Here is a 19,960-nt window from a genome sequence, read left to right as displayed (position 1 = left end):
CACTGGACTCCATCACGAAACTAGCTAGGTGACTTTGGAAAAGTTACATAACCTCTTTAAGCCTCTGTTCCTCTGCAATTAAATAGAAATAGTAATATTACCTGTCTTGTGTAAGGGAGATGCTGTAATATGCATAGCACACTGCCTGGCCCAAGGTAAGATCTCAATAAATGTTAGCTAATAGTATGATAATGGTTAGAAGAGAGTTCTTATACTTTGGGGAAAGGGAAAAGTAATCTAACAGTAATGAATTGGAAGGGGAGGTGTAATCCCTGCCCCCAAAACTAAACTCAAACGTAAAGGTTGGTGCTGGATCTGTGAAAACTGACTGGGACACAAGCAGAAGTTAGCTTAGAAACAAGCAGGTGAAACTTGGGCCTGGAGAGTTTTCCAGCTGCGCGTGGGTTATTTAAATTTGGAAACTCCGTTTGAACAAAGATTAAATTCTTGCAACTCTATGGAACTGAAATAAAATGAAGTGTTGTTTGCAGAGGTGTGTATGACTGCCCTCTGAACTGGCCTCCTGGGATGGTGGAATGCCAAAGGCTCTTGCTTTCAGATGAGAACCTGGGATTTAAACCCTAACACCACCCAGCTGTTACTTTGTAGAGTCACAGGCACATTGCCAAGTTGTTTAGTTTTATCAGCCAGTTATCGGGTAAATATTTGTGGGATAGGCTAGGTGTGGTTCCTGCAGGCTCAGGACATCCTCACCTCTATTTCTGACCCAAGGAATCCTTCTCAGGCATCAGGACCAGGGACAAATCTCACAAGATTCTGCCCTCCTAGTTGAATGAATCAATCCTTTGAACATCTCCAACCCGCATGATGTATTACTTAAGCCTTTTCTTTTTCTTTTTTTTTAAAGAATTTATTTATTATTTATTTATTTATTTATTGGCTGCATTGGGTCTTCGTTGCTGCGCATGGGCTTTCTCTAGATGTGGCGAGCAGGGGCTACCCTTCATTGCGGTGCGCAGGCTTCTCATTGCGGTGGCTTCTCATTGCTGTGGAGCACAGGCTCTATGCACGCAGAATTCAGTAGTTGTGGCTCCTGGGCTCAGTAGTTGTGGCTCACTGGCTATAGAGCGCAGGCTCAGTAGTTGTGGCTCACAGGCTTAGTTGCTCCACGGCATGTGGGATCTTCCTGGACGAGGGCTCGAACCCATGTCCCCTGCATTGGCAGGCAGATTCTTAACCACTGCGCCACCAGGGAAGCCCCTAAGCCTTTTCTTGGCATTGATTTCATTGTGTCTTTATAGTTAGTTGTCACAGGATATGCCACTCCCCACCAGTTTTAAATCTCTCCCAATTCAAGGACCCCTTTTTTCTCTTTGTGTTTCTTCTCATGACCTCCACCCTTCCCCCAACCCCATCTCTACCCCAAATGACTGTATACCATAGGCACTCAATTAATGCTTGTTACATTGCATCTCATAGTAGACATGTTACAGAGAGCAGCACTGTTGCCACCATGGAAAAGTAAAAGAAATTAAACAAAAACCAAATCTTCTAGTGAAGACATGAGTTTGTCTTTAAGCTCTGTGGATTTATAACCTCTTACCCACCAAAAATGGAAGATATTGCAAAATGCTGTACAATTACATCTAGTGTGGTAATGTGGTTATGTGACTTGTAGCAAGCAGTAGGTATCAAATGTACAGCATTTAGCATATAATTCAGTCATAGTACTGGGTCGCCACAGCAGGAATTTGGTTTTCTAAATAATTTGCAAATGCTGAATATCTTTTTAACTTTTGGAAGTACAAAACTTTGGCCTTGAATCAAATTGTGTTAGCAATCTCTCCACAGTCTTTAATAATGCCTTGCATTTCTACAGGGCTTTGTATTTTCAAAGCTCTTTCACTCTGATTATCTTGTTTGATCTTCACATCAACCCTATGATGTAGGAAGGCCAGCTATTAGTATCTGCATTTTACAGATGAAGATAGGAGGGACTTGAGAGGATCAGTTCCCAAGCTCAGGCCAAATGGCTCACTAGTGACACAGCCAAGGTTGGAACCCAAGGATCTGTAAACCAGAGAGATTTCTGATATTCATGAACATTTTGATTATTTATGACATTTACGAGCAATGGTCTTATGCAGACATCCTAATTTATATTCATGTGCATATATTTTCATACAGAGTTCCTTTCAAAAAGTAAAGAAAAACCTTCATGGTGATCATCTCCCTCAGATATGTATGTGTAATAGTCATAATTTGTTACTTCAGTGCCTTTCATCTGCACACATCAACATGCATTCCAACATTAATTATTCTTTAAAAACATTTCTAGGTTTACTCTATCCATAAGAACAAATTTTCTTACTTTAATGTTTAAAGAAATAACATGTTACTTCAAAAAATAAAGACCTCCAGGGACTTCACTGGTGGCACAGTGGTTAAGAATCTGCCTACCAATGCAGGGGACAGGAGTTTGATCCCTGGTCCAGGAAGATCCTATATGCTGTGGAGCAACTAAGCCCACGCACCACAACTACTAAGCCTGCACTCTAGAGCTCGTGAGCCACAACTACTGAGCCCGTGTGCCACAACTACTGAAGCCCATGCGCCTAGAGTCTCTGCTCCGCAATAAGAGAAGCCACCCAATGAGAAGACTGTGCACCACAACGAAGAGTAGCCCCCGCTCGCCGCAACTAGAGAAAACCCGCGTGCAGCAACGGAGACCTAATGCAGCCAAAAATAAATAAATAAATTTATTTTTAAAATAAAATAAAATAAAATAATAAAGATCTCCATTTATATGAAATACCTAGAATAGTCAAACACAAAACGACAGAAAGTATGATAGTGTTTACCAGGGACTGGGGAAGGGGGAAATAGGAAGTTATTGGATACAGAGTTTCACTGTGGGATGTTGAAAAAGTTCTGGAGATGAATGATGGTGATGGTTGCAGAACAGTGTGAATGCACTTAATGCCATAGAACTGTACAGTTACAAATGGTTAAAATGGTAGATTTGTTACCGAACACAAGTTTGTGTGCCCAACACACAGTGAGGCCAAACAAACCGAAAAGTTGGAGTTTGGAGCAGAGAAAGGATTATTGCAGGGCTCATGCCCAAAAACCCCCGACCTCCCTGAAGCATTTCAGCAAAGCATTTTTAAAGGCCAGGTGAGACAGAGTCATCCCAAAGGGTATGTGATCCACTCCTGCACAATTCTCTGGTTGATGGTGATCAATCCTTAGTCACCAGCAGGTCTGGGGGCTACGTGCTCATGATCGTCAAGTAGTTCATTACTTCCACTTGGTGGTGGTTTTTAGCAAATGAAAAACTCAGGAAATATGCATGAGATACTATTATCTGGGTAGTCAGAGAGGAACTACAGCAGAGGATATAGGGGAGGGGTCTGTCCTGGGAAGGCCCCGTAGTGTCCTGCTCCGTGACAGATTTTATGTTATGTACATTTTACCACAATTTTTAAAAAGTAGAACACCATCTTATTTTATTAATATGATTCCCTCTAATAGAAGTATAGTTATAATGTAACTCATGACCTTTTTTGTTTCTTTACTTTTTTTTTTTTTTTTCCAATTCACCTTACCTAAGAGCCCCTTTACACTTGCTGCAAAAGAGACAATAGCAATCTGTAGGGAGCCCTACTAACCTTTTTATAAAACTCTAAAATGAGGTTAAGGTTTGTGTGATAAGGTGGGATCCTAGTAGATTTTTATAGCTACTACTAATCAAGTACTGCCTACCTGCCAGGTATTGACTAAATGCTTTTATCTATTATTTCATGTAATCATCTGAGCAGCTCCAAGCGATAACAGATGAGAAACTGAGTTATATGAAGGTTAAGGTACTTGCCCAGGGCTGCACAGCCAAACATGAGATAGTAGAATCTCCCTTCAAACAGCAGTGGTCTGGGTTACATGATTGGACTGAAGCAGGGTAACTTCCTCAAGTGGTCCTTAGGGGACTACTTCCTCTGTAATGTGATTACTGTCACCTTCCTTTTACAGAATCACCATGTCCTGTGTTGCTAGGCCTGTGCTCTCCAGAATGGTAGCCACTAGCCACATATGGCTACTGAGCACTAGAAATGTGACTAGTCTGGAGTGAGATGTACCCCAAGTACATCTCAAAAAAAAAAAAACAGTAAAATATCTCGTCAATAATTGTTGTGTTGATTAGATGTTGAAAAGATAATATTTTGGACATATTGAATTAAATAAAACATGTTATCAAAATTAATTTCATCTGTTTTCTTTTATTTTACTGTAGCTACTAGAAAATTTTAAATTAAATACGTTGGACTTCCCTGGTGGCGCAGTAGTTAAGAATCCGCCTGCCAACGTAGGGAACATGGGTTCAGTCCCTGGTCCAGGAAGATCCCACATGCCGCAAAGCAACTAAGCCCGTGCGCCACAACTACTGAGCCTGCACACTTAGAGCCCATGCTCCACAGCAAAGAGAAGCCACTACAATGAGAAGCCCGCGCGCCGCAACAAAGAGTAGCCCCCACTCGCCGCAACTAGAGAAAGCCCGCGCGCAGCAACAGAGACCCAACGCAGCCAATAAATAAATAAATAATTTAATTAAATTTACTTATTTATTTCTTTATTAAATAAATAAATAATATGTTGCTCTCATTCTCCTTCTACTGGTCAAGGCCCCTCAAGGTTGCCTGGGTCACTTCTGCTACCTTAGTTCTTCACTGGGAGAAGGGGAGTAACCTTCATTTCCCGATGGCTCAGTAGAAAGTTCTCCCTTCACCTCCTTCCCACCATTGTGCCATGTCCAGAGAGGGCCTCTTGAGTTATTATGTACAAAATAGGAGAGACATATTGAAAGAGCTTACCTTTGTGTCTATTACTCTGCTTTCGAATTCAAAGCACAATAATTACAAAATGTTGTCATTACTACTGACTGGGGGTTTTATCCCCTATTCCTTTTCAAGTACAGAGGGATCTTGAGTAATCATACATTTCAAGAATGGAATGTCTGGTTAAAATGAAACATAATCTTGGTCTATCCTTTGTTTATTCAGTTGCTCATTCATTCATGCATATATTCATTTCATATTACAAATATTTATTGAGTGAACATTATGTACATGGTATATTGCTATGAGGAATTCAAAGATGAACCAGATTAGTGTCTGCTGCTGATTCTCTTTCAAAAATATATTCATTTATTTCTTTGCTTGTTACACTGGACATCACAGGCAGCCTGATATAATAAAAAAGCCCTGGACCAGGGGTCATAACGCCCAGAATCTAGTCCTGGTTTTATGAGTTATGTGAAATGAGCAGGTCTCTTCAAATCCAAATCTCAGGTTTTTTCATTTATAAAATTGGAAAGTATAAATATACCAACTCTGCCTATTGTGAAAATAAGATAATGAAAGTGGTAATCTACAAATGACCATTTCTTACTTATTAAAAGACACTGCATTAGAAGCCAGGAGACTTGGCTTCCTTTCTGGACCCTACTAACAACACACTGTGTGGTTTTAACCTCTCAAGCCTCAGTGTCCTTAAATTAAGAGATTAGACTTCATAGATTCCAAGATGTCTTCCTGCTCAAAATCCCAGGTTTTAAGAGTTTACGATTTAAAGTAATCATTCTCTGAAGATCAGCATTTAAGTTTACCAGAGTCATAACTATCATATCAATTCTCTAGCCATAGATCTTACAGGATTTAAAAGTATGAAGCACTAGACACTTCCCTGGAAATTGTGCCTATTTGTTTGCAGAAAAATCTCTGCATCAGCTTTTTTTTTTTTTTGTAACAGTGTTTTGTCCTCTGCATTTTTTAAAAGCCAAATGGAAGAGGACAGAAAGTAAAGAAATTAAAAACAACTGTTTCGGGCTTCCCTGGTGGCACAGTGGTTAAGAATCGCCTGCCAATGCAGGGGACATGGGTTTGAGCCCTGGTCCGGGAAGATCCCACATGCCGCGGAGCAACTAAGCCCGTGCACCACAACTACTGAACCTGTACTCTAGAGCCCGTGACCCGAGCTGCAACTACTGAAGCCTGTGCGCCTAGAGCCCATGCTCCGCAACAAGAGAAGCCGCCACAATGAGAAGCCGGCGCACCGCAAGGAAGAGTAGCCCCTACTCGCCGCAACTAGAGAAAGGCCGTGTGCAGCAACGAAGACCCAATGCAGCCAAAAGTAAATAAATAAATAAATTTATTTTAAAAAAATAAAATAAAATAAAAACAACTGTTTCAATCACCTACTGGTGTGTAGCAAACCACTCCAAAACATAGTGGTTAAAACAACGATTTACTACTTCTCACGACTCTGTAGGCTGGGCGGTACTGCTGCTGTTCCCTCACTACTGCTTGGGATTTCTGAAGTGGCTGCATTCAGCTGAGAGCTCAACTGAGGCTGGAACATCCAAGATGGCCTCTCATCCTCTGGGGCCACTCTCCACATGGCCTTTCCTCATCCAGTCTTCTAAGTCCAAGCTTCTGAAATGGCAGCTGAACCCCAGCATTACAAGAGACAAGCCCCCATGTGCAACTATTTGTGTCATGCTTGGTAATATCCTCTGGCCAAAGCAAGTTTTGTGGCCAAGTTTAGAGTCAATACAGGGGATCTGAATATGTGGAGGCATGTTTCATCAAGGACCACCGAGGTAATAGTCTACCACTACAACATCCATTTGACCGAGTTCTAGATCTTATCCCCATCTCTCACGCTTCTGCATAAATCATTCCATTCTTTACTTCTGTGCCTTGTGCATACTTCTATTTCTGCATATGTCACACTCCACTTTAATCATCACTTTATATTTTTATATTTCCCACCAAAATGGGAGGTACTTGTACAGAGAAGAGACAGTGTCTTATTCCTCTCTGAATGTCGATCATCTATCAAAGTGTCTCCACATAGGAGATACTTAATTAATAATATTGAACCACCAAACTGAATTGTTTGGAACTTCACCAAATGTCAAGAGTAGAGCGCCCCATTTCAGATTGTGCAAGGGCAAGTATTCCTAACCTAGGTTCTTTATTTTCACTAAACTCTATCTGAAATTTACCATTTCTTTCAACTGTAAATGTATGCAACAAATCACAGTAGTATTATCGGTAGGTGTGGGAGTTTTTCACCAACAGAAACCTCAAATTTTTTAATATCACATCACAGCTGACTTGTCACAAATATTGTACATATTACAATTTTTTAAATAATTTGAACAATCCATTTTAATATAATTGGTTTTCTTTGTAGTCCCAAGTATTTTACTTTATTCCATTTAGAAATATGATTCTAGGGAGTATGTGGGCTTCACCACACTGCCAGGGCTTTCAGAAAAGGTGAAGAACCCCTGATTAGAATGAGCATATGACTAGGGAGAATTTAATACCTTTGGAAAGACACCCCCCGCTCCTCCATCCCACTAGAGCCACGTCAGCACTACCTTGTTAGAAAAGCAAATTCTCAGGCTTACCACAGACCTTCTACATCAGAAACCTGGGGTTGGGGTCCAGCAATCTGTGTTTCTACAAGCCTTCCAGGTGATTCTCCAAATTCTTGCAAGTTTGAGAACCATTGAACTAGGGAAAACAGTAGTGAGTTGAAACCGAGCTATACAAGGGTAGCTGAAGACCATTTAATCAATCAATAAGTATAGACGGATACCTCGTATTTCCTCAGCACTGGGAAAAGTACTGTAGGAAAATGTTCTATATCTTAATTTGAGTGATTATAATGCAGATGTATACATATATAAAAAGACTTTAGGCTCTACATTTAAGACTAGTGCACTTTACGTGTGTTACATGTCAACTTTAAAAATAAGTATACATAAGAGTGTAATACATAATTCTTGTCTTCGAGGAACTTTCTGTTCACTTTAGAAATCTACTTATGCAAACATTTGTTGAGTACCAGGGTGAGCTGGATGGTAAGTGAATAGCCAGGCATGAAATCTGTCCTCATGAAGTCCTTATTCTAGTAGGGGAGTCAGAAAATAAACAGCAATTATGAAACAGTGATAATGTCCATTATAATTATAATAAGTACCACTAAATAATTACCATATTTCATTGATTCTAACATGTCCTTTTATTATAGCTTAACATTTCTGAAATCAAAAGGTGTCTTACATTCTCTAGTTGCCAGTTTAATTAGAAGGGTTTTCCTAATGGCACATAAAATAATGGTGCATCTTTAGTTGATGGCATCTTAGATTTTGTGTAATTTGATAAATTCTAAACTATTAAGTATCACAGGTGTTCAAGGATATGTAGATCTATAAGCATTCCAGGAGTCAATAAGGGTTTCAAGAAAGAAATCAGATTTGTGGTTCCCAGAGGTGGGAGGTGGAGTGAGGGGAATTGGATGAAGGAGGTCAAAAGGTACAAACTTCCAGTTGTAAGATAAATAAGTACTAGGGATGTAATGTACAACATGATTAGTATAATTAACACTGATGAATGTTACATGTAAACGTTGTTAAAAGAGTAAATCCTAAGAGTTTTCACAAGGAAATAACATTTTCTTTCTCTTCTTTTGTATGTATATGAGATGTTGGATGTTCACTAAACTAATTGTGGTAATTGTTTCACAATGCATGTAAAGCAAATCATTATGCTGTACACCTTAAACTTATACAGTGTGGTATGTCAATTATATCTCAATAAAACTGGAAGAAAACAACAAGAATGAGAAAAAGGGCTTCAAGGGCAAGGAGACTTGAGCCTGGTTGAAGAAAGAGTAGGATTTTAGAGAGAGGAGGAACAGCAGGGGCAGCTGGAGGTGAAGCACCCAAGGGGGAAGGAGAAGCTGTGAGGAGAGACACAGGTCTGGGTGAGACAGAAAAAAGGGGGAGTGTCAGGAAGCAGAGGGAGCTCAGTGGCTAAGAAACCGAAGTCAGATTCTAAAAGGCCTAGAAAACTGAACAGATGATGCAGTTAAAAATAAGGAGCAACCGAAGATCTCTGAGCAGAACGCAAGGTTAAGTCCAACATTGGTATACAGGACAGACTCAGCAATAGAGGCCATATGTATGTGTCCATTTTCAATGTTGGGTCAACGTTGTTTGAGTTTAAAAGAAGGAGACACACTGGCTCAGGGCTCAGGGAGGTTATGAGCTGACTGCAGAGCCATGGCAAATACAAGAGTACTGTACACGTGAGCATGTGGTAGAGACGAATGGGCCAACACTCAACCACTCCCCCAGACCCAGTGGGAGAACACCCCACTGGGTGTTAGTCTCTCCAGCAGCCAGACCTGAAGGACCACGCTAGACTGCTCTCGGAACCAGAGCCGGCCGTGCCAGCGTTGGGCTGCTGACTGTTGTCGCCTCTCCACTTGGGCCTCTTGGGGAGCCCCAGATGCTCAAAGACTTGTTTATTGGCCTTCCTTTTTGAGGAGGCCTCATAGTCTTCCCCAACTCATTCATTTAATCCTCACCACATCCATGTAAGGCAGGTGTTACCATCTCCATTTTACAGGTAAGGCGACTGAGGATCAGAGAGGTGAAGCAACTTGCCCAAGGTCACAGAGCTAGTAAATAGCAGAGCTGGGATTCACACCCTCTTCTGTCTCCTCTCAAAGTCTGTGTTTTGAACAAGTACTCTCTGTGAGTCTCAGCCCTAACCAGCCTGTCAGATCAATAGTTTCAGACCCCCAGGTATGGAAGGTGGAATTAGTACTAATACAGCCTGGGTTTGGTGTGCCCCCTGTGCTCACCAAATTACAGTCTTGTCCCTAGCCCCTGTTATGCTTGCCTGTCTATAAGACTGGATCTTACCGTAACTTTTTGCTTTGCACTTTAGTTACTCTGCCGGGCGGGGAGCCTACCCCGAATCCCTGACCCCTTGACCCTCTCCTGCCAGTCTTCTCCTCCCAGTCATGATTCTGCTCCAAATTAGATAACCCCCTGCAACCCCAACCTTGTTTCTTGCCTGGATCTGACCACCACCACTGTCTGGAAACTGCTGCTGGGCCCCAATCCCTGACATCTGATTTCCCCCGGTTAGGTCAGGTCATGTCTAAGGCTCCAACCTAGAAACTAGAGCTGGGCTCAGACTGAGATAGAGCTGGCCAATAGCTGTGGAACATAGAGGTAAGAAGGGATCCAAGGAGAGTATCTAAGGATGAAGGCAAAGAGGGGAACCAAGAGCCAGGCCAAAGAAGTATCAATCCCAAGGAGGCTGGCAGAGGGGGAACCAGCCAAGAGGAAGGAAGACTGTAACCAGAGCCAACATTACGGAGGAAACGGGTGCATAAGGAAGGACAGAGGTGAATGCAGCAACAACTTCCCAAGCATTTACATATGGAGACAGGGCTTCTGATAGGGGCTACCAGTGTATAAGGTCGCAAACTGGTTCAGACACCCAGAACTGACCTCCTTCTGGCTCTGTTTAAGCCCTCAGGCACTGTCAAGGATTGTTGGCTGCTGTGACCACAATCCAGCCCAATCCCAGCCTCTTCCGTCTCTCCACCTTCATTCATTCATTCACTCATTCAATTAAACATTTGACCCTCCACTAGAATATAAGCTCCATGCAGGCAGAAACACTGTCTATCTTTTTTCATCATTTTAAGGCCTAAAACCCAGAACAATGTCTGGCACGTAGTAAGCACTAGCTATCAATTAGTTGAACGAATGAATAATAAATGAATGTTTGGAAAATGTATTGAATTCTAGAGTATTTTCTGAGTTGTGACAGTAACCTTACTTAGAATGCCAAGCACACGTTGCCTGCTGATATTCAACAACAGTAAAATGAGAGATTTGAATAGGCTAGCAGCCATCAGCGTGTGTAGTCTTTTGTCAGACACTTAATACACTGAGATCATTTAAAAATTTCTAAGAGACAAATAGCACATGGACTTGAGAAAAGGAAAAAATACACTTTAATTAGCCAGGTTTTAGAACATCTAAAACAAAATAATTTTTTTTCTTTTTTTTTAAGTTTAGAACTAATTTGTGGTCAATATTATCAATGCTACTAAACATTTGCCAATGGTTTCAAAAGAATTTGCAACAAAGAATGCCTGCAATTTGCCAAAAATTACACAGTCAACATTGTAGGCAAAAAAATTATAGAGTTTGACCACAAAATTTTCTAGACTTGAATGGAGTCCCAAAAGGAAAATATTGATGCAAAGCTTTGAAATTTTACTTTGTATTACTTCTTAGGGCACTAGATCAGATAAGCCTCAAAAGTTTTCAAGATGCAGGTAAACTCCACATAAGCCCCAAATCATCTACGTACTGACTGCAGGATGCTGTGGTTAGTCAGGTTGGAGCTCTGTCGGTCACCTTCGTGTTCAGAGTAAACAAATAACGATTCTTGGACTTGCACAGAAACAATGGCAAACCCTGAGCGGGGCTTTAAATTTGAATTAAAGGAAACCACAAGCCACCAAACTGCTGACCATGAACATGTTTACATTTTATCGGATGGGGGGTGAGTGCAAAAGAGTTTGAGTGACTTACAGAGCTGTTGCCCGTGGTGTGGTCAAGGGAAAGAGGACTGGGGGATATGCAATAAAAGGATCCAGCTACACACAGCTAGAGGCTCAGAAGGTCCAAGGCAAACTTGAGCTTGGGTTGGGCAGGTATTACTGTCTGTTGGGTATGTGAGTGGAGGGAAGGGACGCTTAAGTAAATAATAGGTGTCAATCAGAGTGACATAGGGTCCATAGAAGATTGCTGAAAGTCTGGTTTATGATCATCAAAAGTGTCAGTCTGAATATGGGGAATGGTTGACAGAATTTTGTTAAAGATTTCTCACTAAATGTCATACTGAATGTCTTGGGGTAGAATGGATTGCGTTGAGTAACAAACAGAGAAAATGTTACAACCATCAGTGAGAACTTGCAATGATACATTTCAATACCTAACTAACTCTTGCTAAATTCTGCCATTCTAAGTAAGGTAAAGCAATATAGGCAGCAGCAAATATTACCCCTCCCCCTGCACTGGGTAATTCAATGGGAATAAATGAGCCAATAGGAAGTAAGCTCCTTGCTCACCAGGGAAGCAGGCTAAGAGGAGCAGGGAGAGGACTACAAGAATTCAAAGCCATGACCACAGACCAGGGCTCCCGTGGTCTCTGTAACGTCTGTCCTGTGCAGATGACTCCCTCAGAGTCTATTCCACTCTTTCTGCTCTCTCCAGAGCCTTGACAGAGACGGGCAGAGCCGAGATGAGATCTGGGACAAGTCACATCATGAGCACTACTGTCTGCTACATCCATTCATAGGGAAAGGATGCTGGGACCATTAGATATACTGCCATGGCTAAGAGGTCAAAGAATGAAGTTTGCATAAATCAGTGCCACTTCCTTCTTTGTTTACTATTCCTATTACATAGCTTATTTATTTTTTGGAGTGTCTGATGCTGAGTGTGAAACTCAAAAGAACCATGAGGGTGAATTACAGATGAAAGGGAACATTCCTCTGGCTAGTTCCTAGAAGCTATTTTGCAACATGGAGCAATGCTTTTCATTTCCAGGCAAGTGGACTATCTATAGCAGAACCCTAACTGGGGGATGTGTGGATGGGAGGAAAGAGTTGGGTGCATGATTTCTAGCCAAGTTGTCTGGGGTTTGGAGCAGGGCTCAGCCTAAGCCAGAAACTGAAATATTAAACAAGGAAACTGAGGCAGAAGCCCAACTGTACAGATTTTGGCAACACAAGAAGATTAAGGAAATGATGCTCAGAGTCAGAGACCTGAGAACTGAAATTCAGGCTGTCATTTCCCATGAGTGTAACCCTTGACAAGTGTCAACTTCTCTAAGCCTGTTTCCTTATGTGTAAAATGGGGATAATAATAATCTCATAGGTATATTGTAAGAACTAAGCTATATAAAGTATATAGGCTAAAAATAAACACTTCTTTTCTATTAGATTAAAAGCTCCCTGACAAAACCTGAAGTCAACAGAAGGAAGGAAAAAATAAAGATCACAGAGGAAATAAATAAAATAGAGATTTTAAAAAAATAGAAAAAAAACAATAAAACCAAGAGCTGGTTTTTTTGAAAGGATAAACAAAATCAACAAACCTCTGGCCAGGCTCACCAAGAAGAAAAGAGAGAGGACCCAAATAAACAAACTAAGAAGTGAAAGAGGAGAAATAACAACTGTTACCACAGAAATAAAAAACCATAATAGAATACTATGAACAATCATATACCAACAAATTGGACAAGTGAGAGGAAATGGACAAGTTTCTAGAAATATACAGCACACCAAAACTGAATTGAGAAGAAATAGATAATTTGAACAGACCAATTACTAGAAGTGAAATAGAATCTGTAATTAAAACAACAACAACAACAACAAACCTCCCAGCAAACAAAAGTCCAGGACCAGATGGCTTCACTGGGGAATTCTACCAAACATACAAAAGAGAACTTATACGGATCCTTCTCAAACTCTTGCAAGAGACTGAAGAGGAGGTAACACTCCCAAAGCCATTCTATGAAGCCACCATCACCCTGATACCAAAACCAGACAAAGACACTACCAAAAAAGAAAATTGCAGGCCAGTATCTTTGATGAATATAGATGCAAAAATTCTCAACAAAATCTTAGTAAACTGAATCTAACAACACATAAAAAAGATCACACACCACGATCAAGTTGGATTCATCCCAGGGTCACAAGGATGGTTCAATTTCAACATATACAAATCAATCAATGTGCTACATACACCACATCAACAAGTGAAAAGAAAAAAACTGTATGATCATTTCAATAGATGCAGAAAAAGCATTTGATAAAATTCAACATCCATTCATGATGAGAACTCTTACCAAAGTGGGTATAGAGCAAACTTATCTCAACATAATAAAAGCCATTTATGACAAACCCATAGCCAACATAATTTACTCAATGGTGAAAAGCTGAAAGCCTTCCCATTAGAATTTGGAACAAGACAAGGATGCCCACTCTCATCACTTCTGTTCAACATAGTACTGGAAGTCCTAGCCATAGCAATCAGACAAGAAACAAATAAAAATTATCCAGATTGGAAGAAAAGGGGTAAAACTGTCATATGCAGATGACATGATACTATATATAGAAAACCCTAAAGACTCCACACAAAAACTACTATAACTGATAAATTCAGCAAGGTATCAGGATACAAGATTAAGACACAGAAATCAGTTGCATTTCTTTACTCTGACAATGAAATATCGGAAAGGGAAAGTAAAAGAACAATCCCTTTTAAAATTGCATCAAAAAAATAAAATAGTTAGGAATAAACCTGACCAAGGAGGTGAAAGACTTATACGCTAAGAACTCTAAGATGTTGATAAAGGAAACTGAAGATGATTCAAAGAAATGGAAAGATACCCTATGCTCTTGGATTGGAAGAATTAATATTGTTAAAATGGCCATATTACCCAAAGCAATCTACAGATTTAATGGGCTCCCTATCACATTATCCATGACATTTTTAACAGAACTAGAGCAAATAATCCAAATTTATATGGAACCATAAAAGACCCAGAATTGCCAAAGCAATCCTGAGGAAAAAGAACAAAGCTAGAGGCATAACCTCCCAGACTTCAGACAATACTACAAAGCTATGGTAATCAAAAGAGTGTGGTATTGGCACAAAAACAGACATATGGCTCAATGGAACAGAATAGAGAACCCAGAAACAAACCCACACACCTACGGTCAATTAATCTTTGACAAAGGAGGCAAGAATATACAATGGAGAAAAAGTCAGTCTCTTCAGGAAATGGTGTTGGGAAAGCTGGACAGTCACATGTAAATCAGTGAAGTTAGAACACTCCCTCATACCATACACAAAAATAAACTCAAAATGGCTTAAAGACTTAAATATAAGCAAGACACCATAAAACTCCTAGAAGAGAACACAGGCAAAACATTCTCTGACATAAATCATAGCAATGTTTTCTTATGTCAATCTCCCAAGGCAATAGAAATAATAGCAATATAAACAAATGGGACCTAATCAAACTTATAAGCTTTTGCACAGCAAGGGAAACCATAAACGAAATGAAAAGACTACCTATAGACTGGGAGAAAATATTTGCAAACGATGTGACCAACAAGGGCTTAATTTCCAAAATATATAAACAACTCATACAACTCAATAACAAACAACAAAACAACCGAATCAAAAAATGGGCAGAAGACCTAAATAGACATTCTCCAAAAAAGACCTACAGATGTCCAATAGACACATGAAAAGATGCTCAATATCGCTAATTATTAGAGAAATGCAAATCAAAACTACGACTGAGGAATCACTTCACATCAGTCAGAATGGCCATATCATCAAAAAGTCTACAAATAATAAATGCAGGAGAGGGTTTAGAGAAAAGGGAACCCTCCTACACTGCTGATGGTAATGGAAATTGGTGAAGCCCCTATGGAGAACAGTATGGAGGTTCCTTAAAAAACTAAAAATAGAGTTACCATATGATCCAGAAATCCCACTCCTGAACATATACCCAGACAAAACTCTTAATTCAAAAAGATACACACACCCCAATGTTCACAGAAGCACCATTTACATGGAATATTACTCAGCCATAAAAAAAAGAATGAAATAATGCCATCTGCAGCAACATGGATGGACCTAGAGATTATCATACTAAGTGAAGTAAGTCAGGCAGACAAAGACAAATACCATATGATATCACTTATAAGTGGAATCTAAAATATGGTACTAAAGAACTTATTTACAAAATAGAAACAGACTCACAGACATAGAAAACAAACTTGTGGTTACTAAAGGGGAAAGGTGGGGGGCAGATAAGTTAGGAGTTTGGGATTAGCAGATACAAATGACTATATATAAAACAGATAAACAACAAGGTCCTACTGTATAGCACAGGGAACTATATTCAATATCTTGTAATAAACTAGAATGGAAAAGAATATATATATATATACATAAAACTGAATCACTTTGCTGTACACCATAAACTAACAAAACACTGTAAATTAACTATACTTCAATAAGGAAAAAAAAACTTAAAAAAAAAAAAAAAAGAAAAGATTATAAGCTTCCTGAAAGCAAAGAATGAATCTTAGCAGCACAGCAATGGCTACATAGAAAGAGTGTTTAATAAATGTTTACTAATAAATGAAAAAAAATCCAACATATTCCAGAGCCTAGCCCCAGGTAAGGTTGAAGTTATAGTCTATACACATTCTCATTCTTACTACTCAAAGGGAAGTTCATGAACCATTGACATCACCTGGGCACTTCTGAGAAACACAGGATATCTAACCTCAGCCCGGGTCTAATGAATCAGAAGATTCATTTCGGCCTGATCCCCAGAAGATTTGTTTACATGTTACACTTTGAGAAGCGCTGCTTAGTCAGGAGTAACAGGAGGGCTGAGCAGGCCTGAGTCTCCTGTTGGAAGACATCTAGTGGCTCCAGCTGGGAGGGACTTGGGGAGGCAGGATCTGTCAGGTAGCGTCCAAAGTGATTTCTTAAATTGTGACCTCTGTCCGCCAGGACCTGCGCCGATGGCCAGGCTGCTCTGCATCAGAGGAGCTGGGACCTCAGGCTGGCTGGACAGGGGCAGTCTGCAGGTTGCATGAAGGTGTGAGCAAAGGTGGAGTTTCAGAGCCTCAGCCAGGGCTCGGGCTCGAAGGCAATGAATGTCCAGAGGTCAAGGAGACAAGAAGTCAAGTCCAGGGGTATCAGGTGAGAGAAACTAAAACCAGTTTTGCTGGTCCAGAGAGCCAGAGTCTAGAGAACAGAAACAGACGGTTCTACTAATACTTACTGAGCTGCTGATGGGTAAGACAGGGAGTTCTCCTTTTAGGAAAGGCTGCTCTTTGTTCAGGTTTGTAGCTCACCCCCTTCAGCGAGTAGTAGGTGGGTGTGTCTTTGTAGCTCTGTGTCTGTAGTCCATCTGAGGGGGCTCAGCATTACAATGAAGGCAGGGACAAGGCATGCTGGAAGGTTCCTGTCCTGCCGACTTAAAGAGACAACAGTGTGGGAAAGTAAAAATTCCAGAGACTATTTCTGAGATTTTTGTGAAAAAATGGGCAGAAATTCCCAGGACCTTTTGCTCACACCATAACCCTGTGTGTTTTCCGTCAGGAATGGGCTTGTTCGTCAGGAGATAATAAGCCGACGCCCCCAGTCACCCAGATAGCATTCTCTCAGGGGGAACAACATGGAATCCTATTATCGGAGGAGAGGACCTGGTAGTTTTCAATCACTTTTTTAATCCCTGTCTTCTAACACTATCTTACTCAGATCCCTAACATTTGAAATGGATGTTAGCAAAGGTGTTCTCACTGAAGCGGAAGTTGGAGCCCAGAGCCACTCCCTTCCACCCCGTACTCCACAAGGCCCTCTGAGTCCCCTTGGTAGAATGCCTGGGCTCCATGGGGCAGTTTGAGAAGCACCACTTGCTCTGTACTGGTGCTGTCATTATATGAATGGGAAGGAGGCCCATGCGGACAAGGTCTTCCATGACCTGGCATTAGTTCACCTCGCCATGGCCATTGTGGACTTTTCTTCACATACTCTCTCTTCTGGGCCTTTCTATGTGCTATTCTCTCCATCTGAAATACTCTCTGCTCCCTTCCATGCTTCCTTGTCTTCCCAGCCCTACTTTTTCCTGCCTGACTCCTCTGGAACCTGAGGATCTCTGCAGAGGCTTGTCTGTTCTGTCCACTGTGCCCAGCACAGTGTCTGATCAATAGTAAACACTGTGTGTCTCCTTTTAGAATGAATGAAGGAGACCACTTACAGGAGCCTTGCTCCACAGCTGCTTCGCCAGCTCCAAGGCTCAGAAATGCTGATGGCCCCCTCCACCCGAATATGGGCTGGTCATGAGCAAATGTTTGTCCAGTCTGTGCTGATTCCCTCTCTGGGAGTTCTGATTGGTGTATAATAGTGTCAGGTTGAAGATCCAGGTAACTGGAAAACTGTGTGTAGGAAAAGCAGAGTGAGACACCCTTAGAAAATGTTGGTAGGTCCATGCGGTAGCTGCCTTCAAAGGGGCCGTAGGGATTGGCCAATTTGGCAGATTGGCAGATTGGCAGGTTTTTATGATGACAGTTTTCAGACATCATCCTGACCTTCTGCTACACTGAGGGTTTAGAAATAAAGAGGTCTTAAATCAGACTACCTTCTAACCCCAATAACCATATTTGACATTCACAGTAGGTAATCTTCAAAAAGTTCCACAAGGAATTATTCACTACTTCCTTGGTGACAAAATACAACCATAAAACATAGTGTTGGATATTTCTCAGGCATCTCTGTGGTAGATGAATAAATCTCTCCCAAAAGACCCATCTGACAGAAAAAAAAAAAAAGCCAAATAAATATGAATTAATGTTGTGCTAAAATTTTTCTGAATATGCAAGAAATCAGAAATGCTAAGTCAACCTAGTCCAAAATTGGCTCTCCCTATTAGTATGTGGTCAGTAAATTATTAAGGAAAACTAATTATCTCTTTTGATAGTATTACCTTAAACATTACTTTTACAAGCATTGTAGAATGATTCAACAGGTTAACTCAAGTCTGCTTAAGCGTCATTTTATTTAAAGTAACACTTCCTGGTAAACAAGTTTTTAATTAAAAAGGAAAATTATATTTGCATCCCTTGAAGATAAAGAAGAAACTACATAATATTTAACTATCTACAGTTTCTGTCTATCTCTATTTATCTTTGGCACCAGTTACAAAGAAAAACTACCTGGAAGGATAATTTCTCTCACAATAATCCCTTCCAATGAGACAGGACTTAGCAATTTATAGTGTTGACATACATGATTTCATTTGATCCTCTCAACAGCCCTGTAAGTCAGGTATAACAAGAATTAGTGTTAACTTCATTTTATAAATGAGGGTGCTAAGCCCGTGGAAACTACATGACTTGCTCATGGTCACCCTGGTAGTAGGGTTCAGCTAGGCCTTGAACCCAAGGTTTGTGATCCCAGGTCTATTTCAGTGTTCTTATCATGAGGTAAACTATGGCTAAGTCTGCCTGATGTCTTAGATCATATTCCAGAAGGACCCTGAGGGTCTTCTAGAGCAGTGGTTCTCAAACTTTATTTCTTAGAAACCTAAAGGTCCATGGTGGCACTTCAGAAACCACCATAGGGAAGTGAGAAGACAGGGTCCTGGGCTACTATCCCAACGGAGCAACTTTGTCTATGTCCCATATACTGGTGTTTCAGGTAAAATTTCTTTGGAATTCCACAGCTTTAAAAAGAAGTCTGAAACTCCAGAATACTGATCTAAACTACTCATTTGACAGATTGGAAAAGATCCATAAAGATCACATAATTTACCCAACTAAGACTAGAAACCAGTCCACTACTCTGTGATTGGGGTAAAAGTTAATTCTCTCAGTACAGTATTTTGTCTACATCCAAAGTTGTCCAACTTCAGTGTGTTATCAGGAACATCTGCAGGGCTGGTCACAGAGCTCTGGGTCCCACCTCCAGAGGTTCTATTCAATAGGGCTGGGGTGGGGCCTGAGAACCTGAGAACCTGCATTGCAGGTGATGCCGAGGCTGCTGAACCAGAGAACACACTTTGAGAACCACTTGCCTACAGGATATAAAACAACAGAAAAGTCAACTGAACTGACCAGCTAATTGTACATTCCATCAATTTTATTTCATGCTGAGAAAATGGTAAAAGGAAATTCCTCCTTCAGAATTCATAAGCCCATTGCTTTAACCACGCTTCTACACATTCCTCAACAGCTAGCATTGATATTCTATCACATCAAAGACCCTAAACTATCCATGTAGCAGATGGCATTGGTGTTCCAGCCCATATCTGCTCATCCAGCTTCTGAGTTTACCTGCAATTGCAGTGGGCGGTTTCCATGCACACTGCCAGCTTCCCATCTCAATGGCTGACATCTCTTTGTGTCTCTGAGGACTTTCTTTAGCCAATAAGAGCTTGCTCAGTCCACAGGCACTGTGTGTGTGTGTGTGTGTGTGTGTGTGTGTGTGTGTGTGTGTGTGTGTGTGTGTGTG

At 40.8% G+C, this 19,960-nt stretch overlaps 1 long non-coding RNA gene across 1 annotated transcript; it reads right to left on the bottom strand.

The window, feature by feature from the left end:
• Positions 1-6,060: 6,060 nt before the first annotated feature.
• Positions 6,061-19,919, bottom strand: LOC309636782. The gene is made up of 3 exons (XR_014250225.1): positions 17,709-19,919; positions 16,731-16,925; positions 6,061-7,938 (listed from the first exon to the last, which is right to left on the bottom strand). It is a non-coding gene; the product is annotated as an uncharacterized lncRNA (long non-coding RNA).
• Between the last annotated feature and the right edge of the window lie 41 nt (positions 19,920-19,960).

Source organism: Balaenoptera physalus (genome assembly GCF_965194825.1).
Source record: "Balaenoptera physalus genome assembly, chromosome: 10".
NCBI lineage: Eukaryota > Metazoa > Chordata > Mammalia > Artiodactyla > Balaenopteridae > Balaenoptera > Balaenoptera physalus.
The sequence above is the reverse complement of the archived record's forward strand: the minus strand, read 5'-3'. Positions and strand labels throughout refer to the sequence as shown.